Raw genomic sequence first — 14,750 nt, forward strand, 5'->3', positions numbered from 1 at the left:
TGGGTAGCGGAAAAAGGGTGGCAGAGGGAGGAGGAGGCGGTCCGATATTGGTGCGGGACTGTGGCCGTCCGCAGCCAAAGGGGGCCCTCACTGTGGCTGGCGGACCTGACCAGGGATGGAGGGGTTCAGGACCCTGGAGATCAGGGTGGGGCCGCTAGCCGCTTCCCAGAGCCCCGCCAAGGCTTTAATCCTTTCTTCTGACCTAGGCTTCACAAGCCTGTGGGAAAACCAAGGGGTAAGGGATGAATGATGGAGGCCAGCAACTGAGCCCCCTTAGGCAGCGCCCATGCCTCCTCGTTTCCTTTTCAGCTGGAGCCCATCTCCACAGGAGCCGCCAGTGAGAGGTTTTTGGTGTTGGAATATTCCAGGTTTTCTCCAAAGGAAGATGGTAGGGTGTTTTTCCACATTGGAGCAGCCCTTCAGAAGCAAGGCAGCACCTGGTCTTTCCTGGTCCCCAGCCCTGCTCCGCCCCCTCACCCAGCCTAGAACACCCGGCCCTTCAGCGACTTTCTGCTCTTGGGCACCGTCTCCCTCGGCTCCTGGGCTGGCGCTTCCTGGTGCAGACAGCTAGAAGGTTCTTCTCAATTTCATGTACCCCTCCTGCCCCCACTCCCACCCAAGTCCTTGAGTACTGTCTGCTTGGTCTTCAGACAAGGGAAAGGGTGCCGCCCTCTATCAAGCGTTCTGCTGGGCACATTACATCCATGGCTACAATCTGCTGGGTTCATCTCAGCCCACTCTCCATCCCACTTCATGGTTAGTAAGTGGGAGAGCTGGCCGGTTGACTTGGGGTGTGGAGCCCCAAGTCCTCAGTGCTGAGCCACTCCACGGCTGCATCCCAGACCGGTGGGAGGGGGAAATTGTGGAACTGTGGGAAAGGGGAGGAGACAGGACCAACTAGAAATGGATACCACGCTTTTAATCCCCTGGGGCACCTGTCCTTGCCCCATTTATTTGACGTCATCAGAGGCCCTTGGATTTTTTTTTTTTTTTTTTAACAGCCAGTGCTAATGACTTGTCTCTCCCAGCCACGGGTGAGGTGAAGTTTTTGAACAAAGATCTATTTGATTGAGTTGCATCCTTGTGGCCTCTTTGTGAATTCTGGTGGGGACATCCTGTGGGCTGGCCCTGCCCCCCTGCCTACCCCTTCTCCTATTCTTTCACAGACATTGGGCCTGGCTCCCTCACTGCAGTTTCCATTAGTGTGATGGCACTGTTGGAAGCCATCCCTGGGCTTGCAAATGGGAGATTCATTTCCCTCTCCCTCCCTTGGAGGTTAGGTGGCCTCCCAACGCTTACAATGATGGAATTTTCTAACGGGAACAAGCCTCGCAGATGGTCAAGTCCAGGGGCCCTTGGCTCTGCTAAAAAACAGAAGCTCCTGGGGCACTTTATGAGAAATGCAGCTGCCCCTGCCCCCCTGGGATCTCCCTAGTCTAGTAGTAGAGCTGCCTGAGTCTGCACTTTTCACAAGCTCCCAGGCCTGGGACCATCCCTCTTCAAAGATCAGGTGACCTGGCTTCTCATTGTCTGGAGGGTAACTTTTAAGGCCCTGGATGTCCTGGCCCCTGGCAGCCGACCTCTACCACCACCTCATCTTTCCCTTCCATCTTCCTGCTGCATTCAATACGTGCTAGCCTCCTCCTTGGCACGCCACGCAGTGTCTTTCCTGCTTAACAGCTTTCTGGTTCTCAGTCCAGGATCTTTCCTATCAGAGCACAGTTGCTTTAGTTGCTTTAGCTTCAGCCTAACCAACCCCACCCCGTCACCGGCACACACACACACACACACACACACACACACACACACACACACACACACACACACACACACACACACACACACAGATGGGGCTGGAGGTGGTTACTCTTTTTGGCAAGACATGAGGATACCCAGAGGCCCCTTAACTACCGGAGATATCTGGGCTCTGTCTGGACAAGACCCTGCATGCTGTGTTTTCCACTCTATGGCCCAGTCTCTGAGTGTTGCCGGTTGGAAGGCCTAGCTGTGCTATTTTGATAAGTTTATGAGGACCTGGCCTATTTTCTGGGTCCCCAAGCACTTCACTTCAGGAAGGGGTGGGGAGTGTGGACTCCAGAGCGTGCGGCAATTGTGCGTCTGCTAAAGCGAGGTCTCCGGCTGGACGGAGTTAATGGCTCAAGTGAGACATTTAGGGGCTGGGATGGAACACAGGGTGGTGATGGGGAGGAGATTTAAAACTCCCATTTGCTAATGGCACAGGATAGGAGTGCTGAAAGCAGGAAGGGTTTAGAGGAATCCACCCAAGGCAAGATTTACTGGCAGACTGTGGCTGCCCTGTTGGTCCCTTAGATCTTTCCTCTCCCATCATCTCCAGTTGCCTCATCTAGAGACACATGGAGTAAATACACCTCTAAAAATGCACATTCTGGGACTTACCTGGTGGCGCAGTGGTTAAGACTCTGCGCTCCCAGTGCAGGGGGCCCGGGTCCGATCCCTGGTCAGGGAACTAGATCCCACATGCATGCTGCAACTAAGAGTTCACGTGCCAAAACTAAGGAGCCCACCTGCCACAACTAAGACCCGGCGCAACCAAATAAATAAATAAATATAAAAAACAACCCACAAAGTAATAAAAATGCACATTCCTTTAGGATGACCAAGGGACTACCAACCATTCACTCTTTTTATTGCCCTATTTCATCAGATTGTCTTTTTAATCACAGAGGTGGCAGAAGCCATCTCATCATTTTATAGCTGGAAAATGAGGCCCACAAAAGATAATGATTTGTCAAAGGTCAAACAAAGATTTTGGAGCACAGGCAAGACTAGCTAGATCCCAGATCCCCTGACTCCATGTACAGTGCTCTCCACTGCTCCCAGGGTGGGTCTTCAGACTTCTGCTAGACTGGCTTCCCTGGTGCATGGTGAGATGAGAGAAACAAGGCCAAGGTGGGGTGCTCTGAACATAGCTGTCAGGTTGCTGCTTTGTTCTGATCACCTCCTATTCACTCTGTTGATAAGGGAGGATTCCCAGATTCCCACCCTAGGGTTTTGGAGATAGTTGAACACATGACCCCTGACACTGGACAGATGTGATTGACAGCAGTTTATTAGTCCCCTGTACTCACAGCCCGGAGGAAGACACCACATGCCAGGCACTGCCACTCAGGAGCTGCACTCAGGAACAGTGAAAAAGTGGGAGCTGTGAGGCAGGCTTTGTCGTACCCAAAGGGTGGAATGCTCATTTCCCGCAGGAGGATATGATTGGCTTGTTTGAATAATTCTGTGGGCTGGCGGGGAACGGAAGCCTGATTCTCAGGGATAAGCAGGGATTATACCTGGTCCCTGTGAAAAGGAGGGTTAATTGACCAGAAGAACTTATCAGCAGAAACTGATAATTGGGAAGGAGAATTTGTGGTTAGGCCACTTGAGACCTTCCCAGTTGGATCACATGTTAAGACAGCTTTTGAGCCCTAATTCTGGGCTAATTGAGGCCACACACCGGCCCTTCCTTGCAATGGTCTATTTTTTCATTCTAAGGTTTTACCTTTCCATTTTTTTGAACTGATGGTAGTAGGTGGTGTGTTTTTAATGTCCCTTCTAGGCACAAAAAGTGGTAACTTTCTGTTGCTCCCCAAACTTCTTTGGAAATATGAGTAGTCTATGTAATTGAAAAATCTTGGAACCACTGCTTGACCCTCTGCTGCCTCTCCTAATCTCTAGTTGAGGTCAACTCCTTGAGTGAGGTCACTCCCCGAAGAAATGCATGTTTGGTTGGAGAGTATGACAAAAAAGAGAAGTTTCTCTTAGAATGCAGGGCAGAGGGCGAGAGGTCAAAGCACCAATGGAGATAACACTTTCAACATTTATTTAAGAAGGTTTATTCATGAATGTTTAACTAATCAAATAATTAAAAGACATTATTTTTTATTTTTAAAACTTTATTTCTTTATTTACTTTTGGCTGCTTTGGGTCTTCGTTGCTGCGTGTGGGCTTTCTCTAGTTGTGGTGAGCGGGGGCTACTCTTCATTGCAGTGCGTGGGCTTCTCATTGCAGTGGCTTCTCTCGTTGTGGAGCACAGGCTCTAGGTGCGTGGGCTTCAGTAGTTGTGGCACGCAGGCTCAGTAGTTGTGGCGCACGGGCTTGGTTGCTCCGCAGCATGTGGGATCTTCCCGGACCAGGGCTCGAACCCATGTCCCCTGCATTGGCAGGCAGATTCTTAACCACTGTGCCATCAGGGAAGTCCTGAAAGACATTATTGTTAGGCACAATGTTCTAGACACAGGACTAGACCCTGGGAATACAAAGATCAATAGAGCACAGTCTGCCTTCGAAGGCTTGTCCAGTGGGGGAGATGAAAATGGTAAATAGATAGTTAGAAAACAATAGGGTAAGTGCAGAGGTAGAGATGTGTGTAAAGTATTGTGGCAGCTCAAAGAAGGGACAACTAATGACCCAGTCTGTCAAGAGAGGCCTTGTTGGAAGAGGGGAGGCATGAACTGAGTCTAAAGAAAAATGGGAGTTACCCAGGTGTAGTAGATTGTTACAGTACTGCCCTCCAATGAATCATGTATCCTGATATCCATGCCCTCATGTGATCTCCATCTTCATTGACTCTGGACTTGGCCATGTGCCTTGCTTTGGCCAATGGGCTGTCAGCAAATGAGATGCAAGCAGAAGCTTGATACGTGTTTGTAGTTGGGACTTGCCTTCTTGGAATTCAGTTGCCACATGAGAAAGTTTGAGCAGCCACGTAGAGAACTGAGGTGCCTCAGTTTGTATCAACCACCACTTGGGATCAGCTAGCCCCCAGTTAACCTGCCACATGATCACAAACACATGTGTAATCCTAACTGATGCCCCCAAGAATGGAAATGAACCACCCCCAATAAGCCTACTAAGGTGGTTTTAAAACCTGGATAGAAATCCTTTGATCTTCCTTTCTCAGGAAGTGAAGTCTGTGTCCCACCTGAGTCTTAATGGATTTGTGACTGCTCCCACCGACAGAATATGACAGAAGTGATGCTAAAAGGCTTTTGAATTTAGGTCTTAGAAAGGCCATACAGCTTTTACTTTGTTTTCTGGGACACTTGCTCTTGGCACTGCCATATGCGATGTCTGACGACCCTAAGGCTATGCTGTTGAAGCCCCCGTCCTGCGGAGAGGCATCATGGAAACACTCTAGACCCATGTGAACCTAGCTTTCAGAGTCATTTCAGCCCAGGCTCCAGTCACGTAGATAAAGAAGCTTCCAGACAATCCGGCCCCAAGCTGTTTGAGTTGTCCGCCTAACTGTTCGAGTTTTCAAGCTGAGGCCCCAGATATTGCGGGACAGAGACAAGTCTGAATTCCTGACCCACAGAATCCGTGAACTTAATAAAACGGTGGTTGTTTGAAGCTGTTGTTTTAGGTGATTTGTTACGTAGCAATAGGTACCTGATACATAAATTGGTACCTAGAAGTGTGGTACCTAAACATGCTTTAAAAACCTAAACCTGGGGCAGTGGCTTTGGAACTGGGTGGTGGGCAAAGGTCTGCATGATAAGCAGCAAGGAGGCTGTAGTGCAGGCTGGAGGGGCTGTGAATGAACTGGTGGGAGAGGCTGGGAAAGCAGTAAGGAAACTGCTTGGAGGCTGGACCAAGGGTGACTCGTGTCATATACGGTGGAGAAACAATTGGCAAAAACATTGCTTTTGGTAACAGAAAACGCACCTACTGAGTGTGGATTTAGCTAAAGGGATCTAGAGACAGAATGCTGAAAGTGTCATTTGGGTGCTTCTAGCTGGCATGATAAGGTATTATAAGAGAGATGAGCTAAATGAGGATCTGTCCAGTTTGCTGAGATGGAAAAGAAAACTGGTCTCATTTCCAGCCTCTCCAGCAGGCAATAGATTCTCAAAGTGAGAACTAGCCTAAAGGTAAAGATTAAATCAAGCATATGATTGTAGAAACTTCGTTCAGACCCCAGGAAGATTTAAGATGGTGCTTAGTAGACCTTCTCAGTTAAACAAAAGGGTTTCTGAGAAAATTAAGGCTGCCGTCCCATAGCAGAAATAGAGTCTTCTTGAAACTAATTATGCATGTGGCTTTTGGTGCGCAAAGTGAACCCAATAATACTCACAGAAAACCCATAAAGTTTTAAAGAGTATTGTATTGGCAAAGACTCTATCAGTTTGGACTCAAGGGGAATGACACAGTTAAAAATGAAAAGAGGCCTTGGGCCCCCCAACTATCTATGGACAGTAAGCCGGCCAATATTCACACAGGCCTTTTCTTATGGAAAAGAAAATCCTCTCAGAGGGCAGAACCAAGAGCCCAGAGGATATAACTAGAAGCCAAGGGGAACTGAGCTCTATTCAAGTCACATTCCCTGCCTCTGGAGTAGGGGGCCTGATAATAGTGCCTGGTTGGATTCCAGAATGGCTTTGAATTCCATGATCGCTTCGTGCCTCCTGTTTCTCCCCCTTTTCAGGGAGCATCTATTGGGGTTATCCTGTACGTGATTTACCGTTGTATGCTGGGCACGTGGGCAGCAGATTTCTTGTCTTGTTAGCTCACAGCCTTCTGGATCAAAAGGAGCCACACCCGAGGCGTGGTACCCCAGGAGATTCAGCCACATCCAGACCTGCTGCATGTTATGAGATCAAGGCCTTTGAGCCTGCTGTCGTGATTGGATACTACTTCGGGTGTTTTGGTAGGGGGTGTATATTTCACACGTGGGAAGGCTGTGCATCATTAGGGGTAGAGGGCAGACTGTGGTAGATTGCTACCTTCATGGCTCCCCAGGGAGTCACACCTCTTCCATATTGATTCTGGACTCAGCTGTATGACATACGTTGGCCAATGGGATTTGAGCAAATGCGATCAGGCAGAAACTTCATAAATGCTTGTGCGTTAGGGCTTGCTGCTTCTTTTTTTTGTTTTCATTTTAACAGTTTTTAATGAAAATTGTATGCAAGATTACTTTATTCCTGCATCTTCTCAATTGTTTCTTTCTTATATTTGCCCTTTTCCTTTCCTACTTGGTGAGATTTGGCTTTACATTCGAGGATCTTTCTGCGGTCTTTATCCAGCTTTAGTCTGGTGATAACCACCTTGCTGGAGTGAATGCCCACATGGACAGTCGTACCATTAGCCTTCTCCCACTGCACTCGTTCACTGCAGATGACATATTTCTTCCTGTAAACCTGGACTACTTTGCCAATTTGCTGCCCTTTGTAGTGCCCTCGTACAACCTGAACTTCATCGTCCTTTCGGATGGGCATGGATCGAACATTGTGCTTCTGTCTCAGCTCTTTAGAAAGAGGGGAAGACATAATCTTCCTGCGCATGTGGGAAGGTGCACTGAAATTCCTTTTCTGGTTTTCTATCAGTCAGAAGTCACGAAGGGACTGAACTTCATTTTGGCCGCCGGCACTTTAGCGATGGCTGTAAAAGGGAAGAGGGCTTGCTTCTTAGAACCCAGCTGCCACGTGAGGAAGCCCAAGCTAGCCGCGTGGAGACAGCTCAACTGAGATGCTCCAGTTAACAGCCCCACCGAATTGCCAGGTATTGAGTGAGATGTTCTAGGGTCGTCCAGCCCCCAGTCCACCTGTCAACTGACCACAAATGCATGGGTGAGCCCTGTAAGTCCGTATGGAGTATAGGTGAGCCGTCCCAGCTGACCCCTGACCAAACTGCTGACTCACAGAATGGTTGTTGCCTTTAGTTACTAGTCCAAGTGGTTTGTTACACAGCAGTAGATAACAAATAAACCAAGTGAAGAGAAGCAAGGGCATTTAAGGTGAAGGAGAGGGCATGAACAAAGGCATAGAGACAAAGCAAAGCAAAGCGGATGTGGGGAAATACAGGTGGTTTGGGGTTGCCTGTGGCAATGAATGTTGAGAGGGATCGCTGGCGAAACGGGAAAGACCCAGTTGAGGAACATGGGTAATGTGAGGTCATCAGAGTTTTATCAGAAGGGTGCAGAATGGCCAGAGAGATGCCTTCTTTCAAAAGATTACTCTGGGGCGGTGTAGGGGATTAACTGAGGGCCACATGGAGCGTCTCCTGCTCAGCTGGTCCTTTCGTCTTGTAGTGGGTTCAGAGCAGAGGTAGAGAGGCAGAAGGCAGCTTCTGGGGGAACAGGGTGGTGTGATAGACACTTCCTTGAGGTCAGGGTCTGTGTCTGCCTTATTTACTGTTGTATCTCTAGGGCCTCCGGGTCCTAGCCCAAAGCAGATTCTTAATAAATATTTTTGAATGAACATATAAAGAAATAAGAGCAATCAAGTATCGTCGGTGCTGTTTGTCAGGCAAAAAAGGCAGGAAATTCCAAGGAGAGTTTGGGAGAAAGTAGTGGTTATTTTTCTGGAAAGAAGAAGAAAGGTGTTTCCAACAGAGGGAGTCTCAGAAACAAAGGCATGGAAGTGTGAACTGTGTCTGGGGAACAACACATTTTGAAGTTCTGTGTGGTTCACACATGGAGTGGGCAGGGGGAGTGGAGGGATGGTGCCTGAGATGTGGCTGGGGAGGGAGAAGAAGCCAGATCACAGAAGACTGGATTTATAAGGCTAAAGGTTTTAGACTTCATCCAGTAAGCAGTGGGGAGCCATGGCAGGCTCTGAAACAGGGAGAAGTGTGATGAGACTTGCTTTCTGGAGAGATGAGTGGAAACTGATGCGATGGTGTGGGATTGGAAGGATGCACAGGACTGGATGCAGCACAACTGGGACCATAGGAGTTCGGTTGAAGGGGATGAGGGCTTGAAATGGGGCAGGAGCAGTGGAGATGTAAGAGGTGGGACGGATGAGAGAGACCCACATGGGAGGATTCACAGCACACGGGCACTTCATAGGTGTGTTTGGTGAGGTCTGGCAAGAATTCCCAGGTTTTTGGTGTGGTTGCTCTGAAAGAAGAGAAGAGATGAGGCAGCTTTGGGGCAAAAGATCATGAGTTCAATGTCAGCCATGTTGAGTTTGAGGTCCTGTGGGACGCGCAGTGCAGAGGTCCAGGCTGGGGCTGAGGAGCAAGGTCTGAGTGGAGGGCAAATGTCTACTAGGTGTTGGCAAATAGGTGGTAATGAGCACCCAGGGGGCACTGTGGTCCTAGAAGAAAACAAAACCCAGGACAGGACCTGAAGGAGCACTGGTGTTTAAGCCACAAAGGAGTGTGAAAAAGTGCCAGAGGGATAGGAGAGCCAGGAGAGAGCCACGCCCCAGGCATGGGCAAGTGGTCAGTGGTGTCAAGTAAAGACTAAAACGCATTCATTAGATTAGCAACAAGGTGGTCACCGGGTGAGGACAGTTTCAGAAGCTGGTGGGAGCTGAGGTCGAGGTCATTGTTTAAAAATATTGGTTTTATTATCATTTAGGTTTGGCCGGGCCAGCAGATGAGGAGATGACTACCACTGAAAAGGTAGTTGGTTATATTCATATATCTCAAGAGGGATGCACGCCACTCTACGGGGGGTGGGGGAGCTGCACTGGGAGGCACTAGTGTGGGAGGCGGAGGCAAAGGGGAAATTGTGGGCAAGAGCCATTTTTGTGGTTTCTGTGGGAAGGGACAGATGAGGCAGATTAAACAGGTTTAGGACTGGCTAGTTTGAATAATCTCAGTGGTCTCTGGGGCACAAGGGTGTCTGCAGTTGGCTGGTACCCGGCCATGGGATGATTAGGGCAGGTGGCTAGTGATCTGGAATGTGAGAGCCTGATAAAGGAGATGGTTGAGGGTGTGGGCACCCTCAAATCCGATTGGTTAATTGAATTAGATTGGTTAATTAGGTTGGTTGATTGAACTGGTCGGTTTGCATTTGAAAGGTGCACTGGTGGGTGAGTGGTTTACTACTTCCAGGAATTGGCTGCCCCTGGGAGGGGCGGTCACCCCAGATGTCAAAGCATCAGAATACAGAAAATAAACTACCTGGTTAATATAGTCATGGGTTGGGCAGTGAGTTGAAAAAGACTGAAGACGTGAACCTTGTATGTGAGGGGCTGCTGGTGGTTTCCTCTTCTCTCAAAGGTGGCTAGAGGTGGTGAGGGGGGGTTGCTGGTTTCCAAAGCAAAGGACTGGAGTCTCCCATGAAGGTCAGGACCTGCCCACTGGTGAGATCTTGCTCGTGCCCATCTCCTGGGCAGCAGCGCCTGGCAAAGGTGCTCGAGAGCATGGGCTGTGGGGCTGCTGGGCTTTTTCAGGCTCAACCTCAGGGTTTTGGCTCGGCTGAGCTCAGCTCTTCTCAGTCTGCACAAAGTCAGAGGAGGGCCAGAAAGGGCTGTCTGAGAGGTGAGAATAGCCCCCCTGAGTCCTGACTCAGTCTCTCCAGTAAAGGGAAAACAGATTAGCAGTTTTTTGGCGGGTACCGCTGTGCCTAGGGATAAACAAGACTCATCCTTGTGGAATGTGAGCAGAGTTAGCATTTTTTTTTACTGGCTTTTGGGGAAAACAAAAAAATATGGGCAGAGGTCCCACAGCTGTCTGAAGCCACCTCCACCTTAACTTTCCAGAGCCAGGACACATCTTGGGCAAAGCTGCCTTGTAAGCAAGCTGTTACCTCCTGACTTGCAAGCTCATGATATGTTAACTCCTTCTGAAGAGGCTGACAATTACCCAACACCCCTTTCCAGCTGGCTTCAGCCAATGGAATTGCGGCATGCAAATGCAGCATCCTGCAGCTACTCTGGGTCAGGCTAATCCAAAGTAGGAGGAATTTTCTCTAAGAGGGGAAATTCAACTCTTAGACGGGGAAAATGAAAAAAAAATAGAAATCTTTTCTTTATGTTGGAGGCATTTCTGCTGCTCGTTGGCAGGAAGGAAGGGAGGAGAATGTCGATGGGTATTCTTTTTTCCGAATGCACTGAGTAGGAAAGCATGTGTTTCAGCTTCTCTGGTGAGAGCATGAGGTACAGTCCAGGAGTCCGTGTGATGCTGTGTGTGGGGGGGTGGGCAGTTGTGGTGGCTGGAGCTCTCTGTTCACTTAGACACTCCCCCCAGCCCCTCTCTTCAGCTTTCCCAGGAAGATCTCTGTCCATCAGCCTTCCAGGAGCTATTGGAGGAATGGGTAGACCTGGTGGGGGCGGGGGGGAGGGGAGTGACTCCGAGTACAAAATCTTTCTTAGCCCAAACCCTGGGAGTCATCCTCTCTTGCTTTCACCCCCATGACCAGCCTTTCCTCGGAGTTTGAATTCTACCTGTAAAATGCCTCTTGAAGCCCGCTCTTCTTTCCACCCTCATTGACACAGCCCTAGCCCTAGTACTCATCTTCTCTCACTCGGAGTATTGCAGTAGCCTGCTAATTGGTCTCCTGATGCCGGTTTGTTGCACATTGCTCCACAGTGCTACCAGAGTGATTTTTTCCCCCGAAACCATGTTTTAAAAATTTTTTACATACTTAAAATGTTTGCAATGCATGTATGTGGTTCTAAATTCAATGATACCAAAGAACATGGAGTAAAAAGTAAATCTTGATCAACTCCTGTCCTCTAGCCATTGCTACAGTTGTTAGCAATCGTGTATCCTTCCTGAAATAATCCATGAATATAACATTGCAAGTCTGTGTTTTAGAGGAGAGGTATGGAGCACACACAAATGCAGTGTTTTATACATTTTGCTGTGCATCTTATTTTTTTACTGAACAATGTCTCTTGAGCATCATTTTCTTGATATATCAGGACATATGGATTTGACTAATTCCCTTATCAGTGGTATAATATTCCATTTATGATCATATTACAGGCTCTTCAACCAGTCCCCTATCAGTGGCTATTTAGGTGATTTACAAACTGTACTATTACAAACAATGCTTCCGTGAATGATTTATACAAATATAATTTTACATGTGTTTGATCTATCAAATTTCTTAGGATTTGAGTGCCTTTAAATATTATTACTAAATGTCCAATTCAAATTATATTACTAAATATTTTCCCTCTTGCAAAAATGAAGAACATGTTTATAACTTCAGTCCAAACTCTTTCCTGAGCTCTGGCCCATTGATCAACTATTACTTAGTAGAGCCACGTGGAGATCTGATATGTCCTAAATTGACCTCCAGTCTTTTCCACGGCATAAATGGGACCCCCATCAGCACAGTTGCTTAAGCCAAAAACTCTGAAGTCATCTATGATTACTTCATTTCCCATGCTGCCCACTCACATCTCCCATCTACCTTCCATAAACCTTTTAACTCCACAGCCTCCTACAGCTGCAGTCTTCCACCAAAATAATTTCACTGCTACCACTCAAAGCTTACGTCATCTTTCCTCTGGACTAATGCAGTCATAATAAGAGTAAATGGCTTATGAAGCACTTTCTATGTGCCGGGCACTGTCTAAGTGTATTACAAACACTAGTTCTTTTTAATCTCAAAATAACCCTCAAGGTAGGTGTACCATTTTTAACCCTGTTTTACAAATGAGGAACTGAGGCACAGAGAAGTTCATCAACAGGTATGAGGCTGAGCTCTTGAATACTATTTTCAACTGTTCCTTAAATTTCCTAAATAATCCTCCTTGTGCCCCTTACAGGCCATTTTCCAAATCAATGCTCTTTTTAGACATGGAGCAGATCATGTCCTGCTCCTCTTTAAAACTCTTCAGTGGGGACTTCCCTGGTGGCGCAGTGGATAGGACTCTGTGCTCCCAGAGGGAGCAGGGGGCCTGGGTTCAACCCCTGGTCAGGGAACCAGATGCCACATGCATGCTGCAACTAAGCATTCACCCCTACTATTCAGACTGCATTTCCTTCAGTTCCCAATGGTGCTGGGTTGAAATTTATGGAGGGGACTAGGGTGAGGTAAGACACTGTCTGGGGTGCAACATTTCAGAGGATGCCCAAAACCTCAGTGACAGAGATAAACAATATTTTATTGGCAATATTTCAAAAACCAAAACAAATGCAAAAAAAGCCATGATGAACAAAATACCAGCCTTTGAAACAAAGACTGGATCTGAGTCAACACTTACACGATTCACATTGCCTGCATTGCCTTTATCCTGGCCCCGTCACAAGAGAAGGACTGTTGTCAGCATCTTAAACGTAGCAAGAAGAATTGCCTTTTTAAAAAAGTACAAAACAGAGAATTCTCTGGTGTTCCAGTGTTCCAGAGTTCCAGGTTAGGGCTCTGTGCTTTCACTGCCGGGACCCAGGTTCAATCCCTGGTCAGGGAACTAAGATCCCACAAGCCACAAGGTATGGCCAAACAAACAAACAAAAAACAATAAAAAAGTACAAAACAAACTTCCTTTTATTAGAGTATAAAATACATAGAAGACACAGCACACATCACCTGTACAGAGCTCGCTGAAAATTTTCACAAATTCACGCACAAGGGCAGCCAGAACCCAGCCCAAGAAAGCAAACCGACCAGCCCCCCAGAAGCCACCCTTGTGCCCCTTCCAGGCACGAGCTCAGGATGAGGTTAACCCCTAGCCTGACATTCCCCCCCCCCAAAAGAAATTTGAGCTGAAATTCACACAAAATACAATTAACCATTTTAAAGTGTATAATTCAGTGGCATTTTATATACTCACAGTGCTGTGAGACCACCACCTCTATCAAGTTCTAAAACATTTTCATCTCCCCAGAGGAAAGCCCTGTCTTCATTAGGCAGTCATTTCTGATTCCCCCTCCCCGCTGTCCCCGGCAACCACCAATTTGCTTTCTATCTTTAGGGATTTACCTATCCTGCATATTTTGTATAAAAGGACTCATATATGACCTTTTGTTTCTGGCTTCTTTCACTTAATGTAATGTTTTCAAGGTTTATCCCTGTTTAGCAGGTATCTCTTCTTCATTTCACTTTGTGGGTGAATAATATTCCATTGTATGGATAGATGACATTTCACTTATTCACTCATCCATTGATAGACATCTGAGTTGTCCCCACCTTTTGGCTGCTGTGAATAGTGCCTCGAATAGTGTGAACATTTCTGTGCACACTATTTGTTTTAATAAGTATTTGTTTGAATACTTGTTTTCAATTCTTTTGGATATATACCGGGAAGTAGAATTGCTGTGTCATATGATGATTATATGTTTCACTTTTCGAGGGAACATCACACTGTTTTCCACAGAGGCTGCATTACTTTACATTCCTACCCATGATGCACAAGAGGTCCAGTTTCTCCACGTCTTCCCTACCACTTACCTTAAAAAAAAAATTACAGCCATCATAGTGGGTGTGAAGTGGTATGTTATCAGGGTTTTGATTTGCATTTCACTAATAACTAATGATGTTGAATATCTTTTATGTGTTTACTGATTGTTTGTATATTTTCTTTTGAGAACTGTCTATTCAAATCCTTTGCTCATTTTAAAATTGGGTTGTCTTTCTGTTGTTGAATTCTAAGAGTTCTCTATATATTCTGGATGCTAGACATTTTAAAGATATATGATTTGCAAATGTTTTCTCCCATTCTTTAGGTTGTCGTTTTGCTTTCTGGATGATGTCATTTGATGCACAAAAGTTTTAAATTTTGATGAATTCCAATTTACCTAATTTTCCTTTGGTTGCGTGTGCTTTTGGTATCATACCTAAGAATCTATTGCCAAATCCAAAGTTCATGAAGATTTACCTTTTCTTCTAAAAGTTTTATAGTTTTAGCCCTTACATTTATGTTGTTGATTCATGTTGAGTTAATTTTTGAATATGGCATGACATGTGGGTTTAACTTCATTCTTCTGCATGTATATCTAGTTGTCCCACCGTATATTGAAGAGAATATTTTTTCCCTCTTGAATAGTCTGGGCACCCTTGTTAAAAACCAACTGGCCGGGCTTCCCTGGTGGCTCAG

At 46.7% G+C, this 14,750-nt stretch overlaps 1 pseudogene; it reads right to left on the reverse strand.

Moving 5' to 3' along the window:
• Positions 1–6,486: 6,486 nt before the first annotated feature.
• LOC101289327 (60S ribosomal protein L26-like) lies at positions 6,487–7,384 on the reverse strand (annotated as a pseudogene).
• Positions 7,385–14,750: the final 7,366 nt, after the last annotated feature.

The sequence above is a fragment of the Orcinus orca genome, chromosome 8, assembly GCF_937001465.1.
Source record: "Orcinus orca chromosome 8, mOrcOrc1.1, whole genome shotgun sequence".
NCBI classification, from domain to species: domain Eukaryota; kingdom Metazoa; phylum Chordata; class Mammalia; order Artiodactyla; family Delphinidae; genus Orcinus; species Orcinus orca.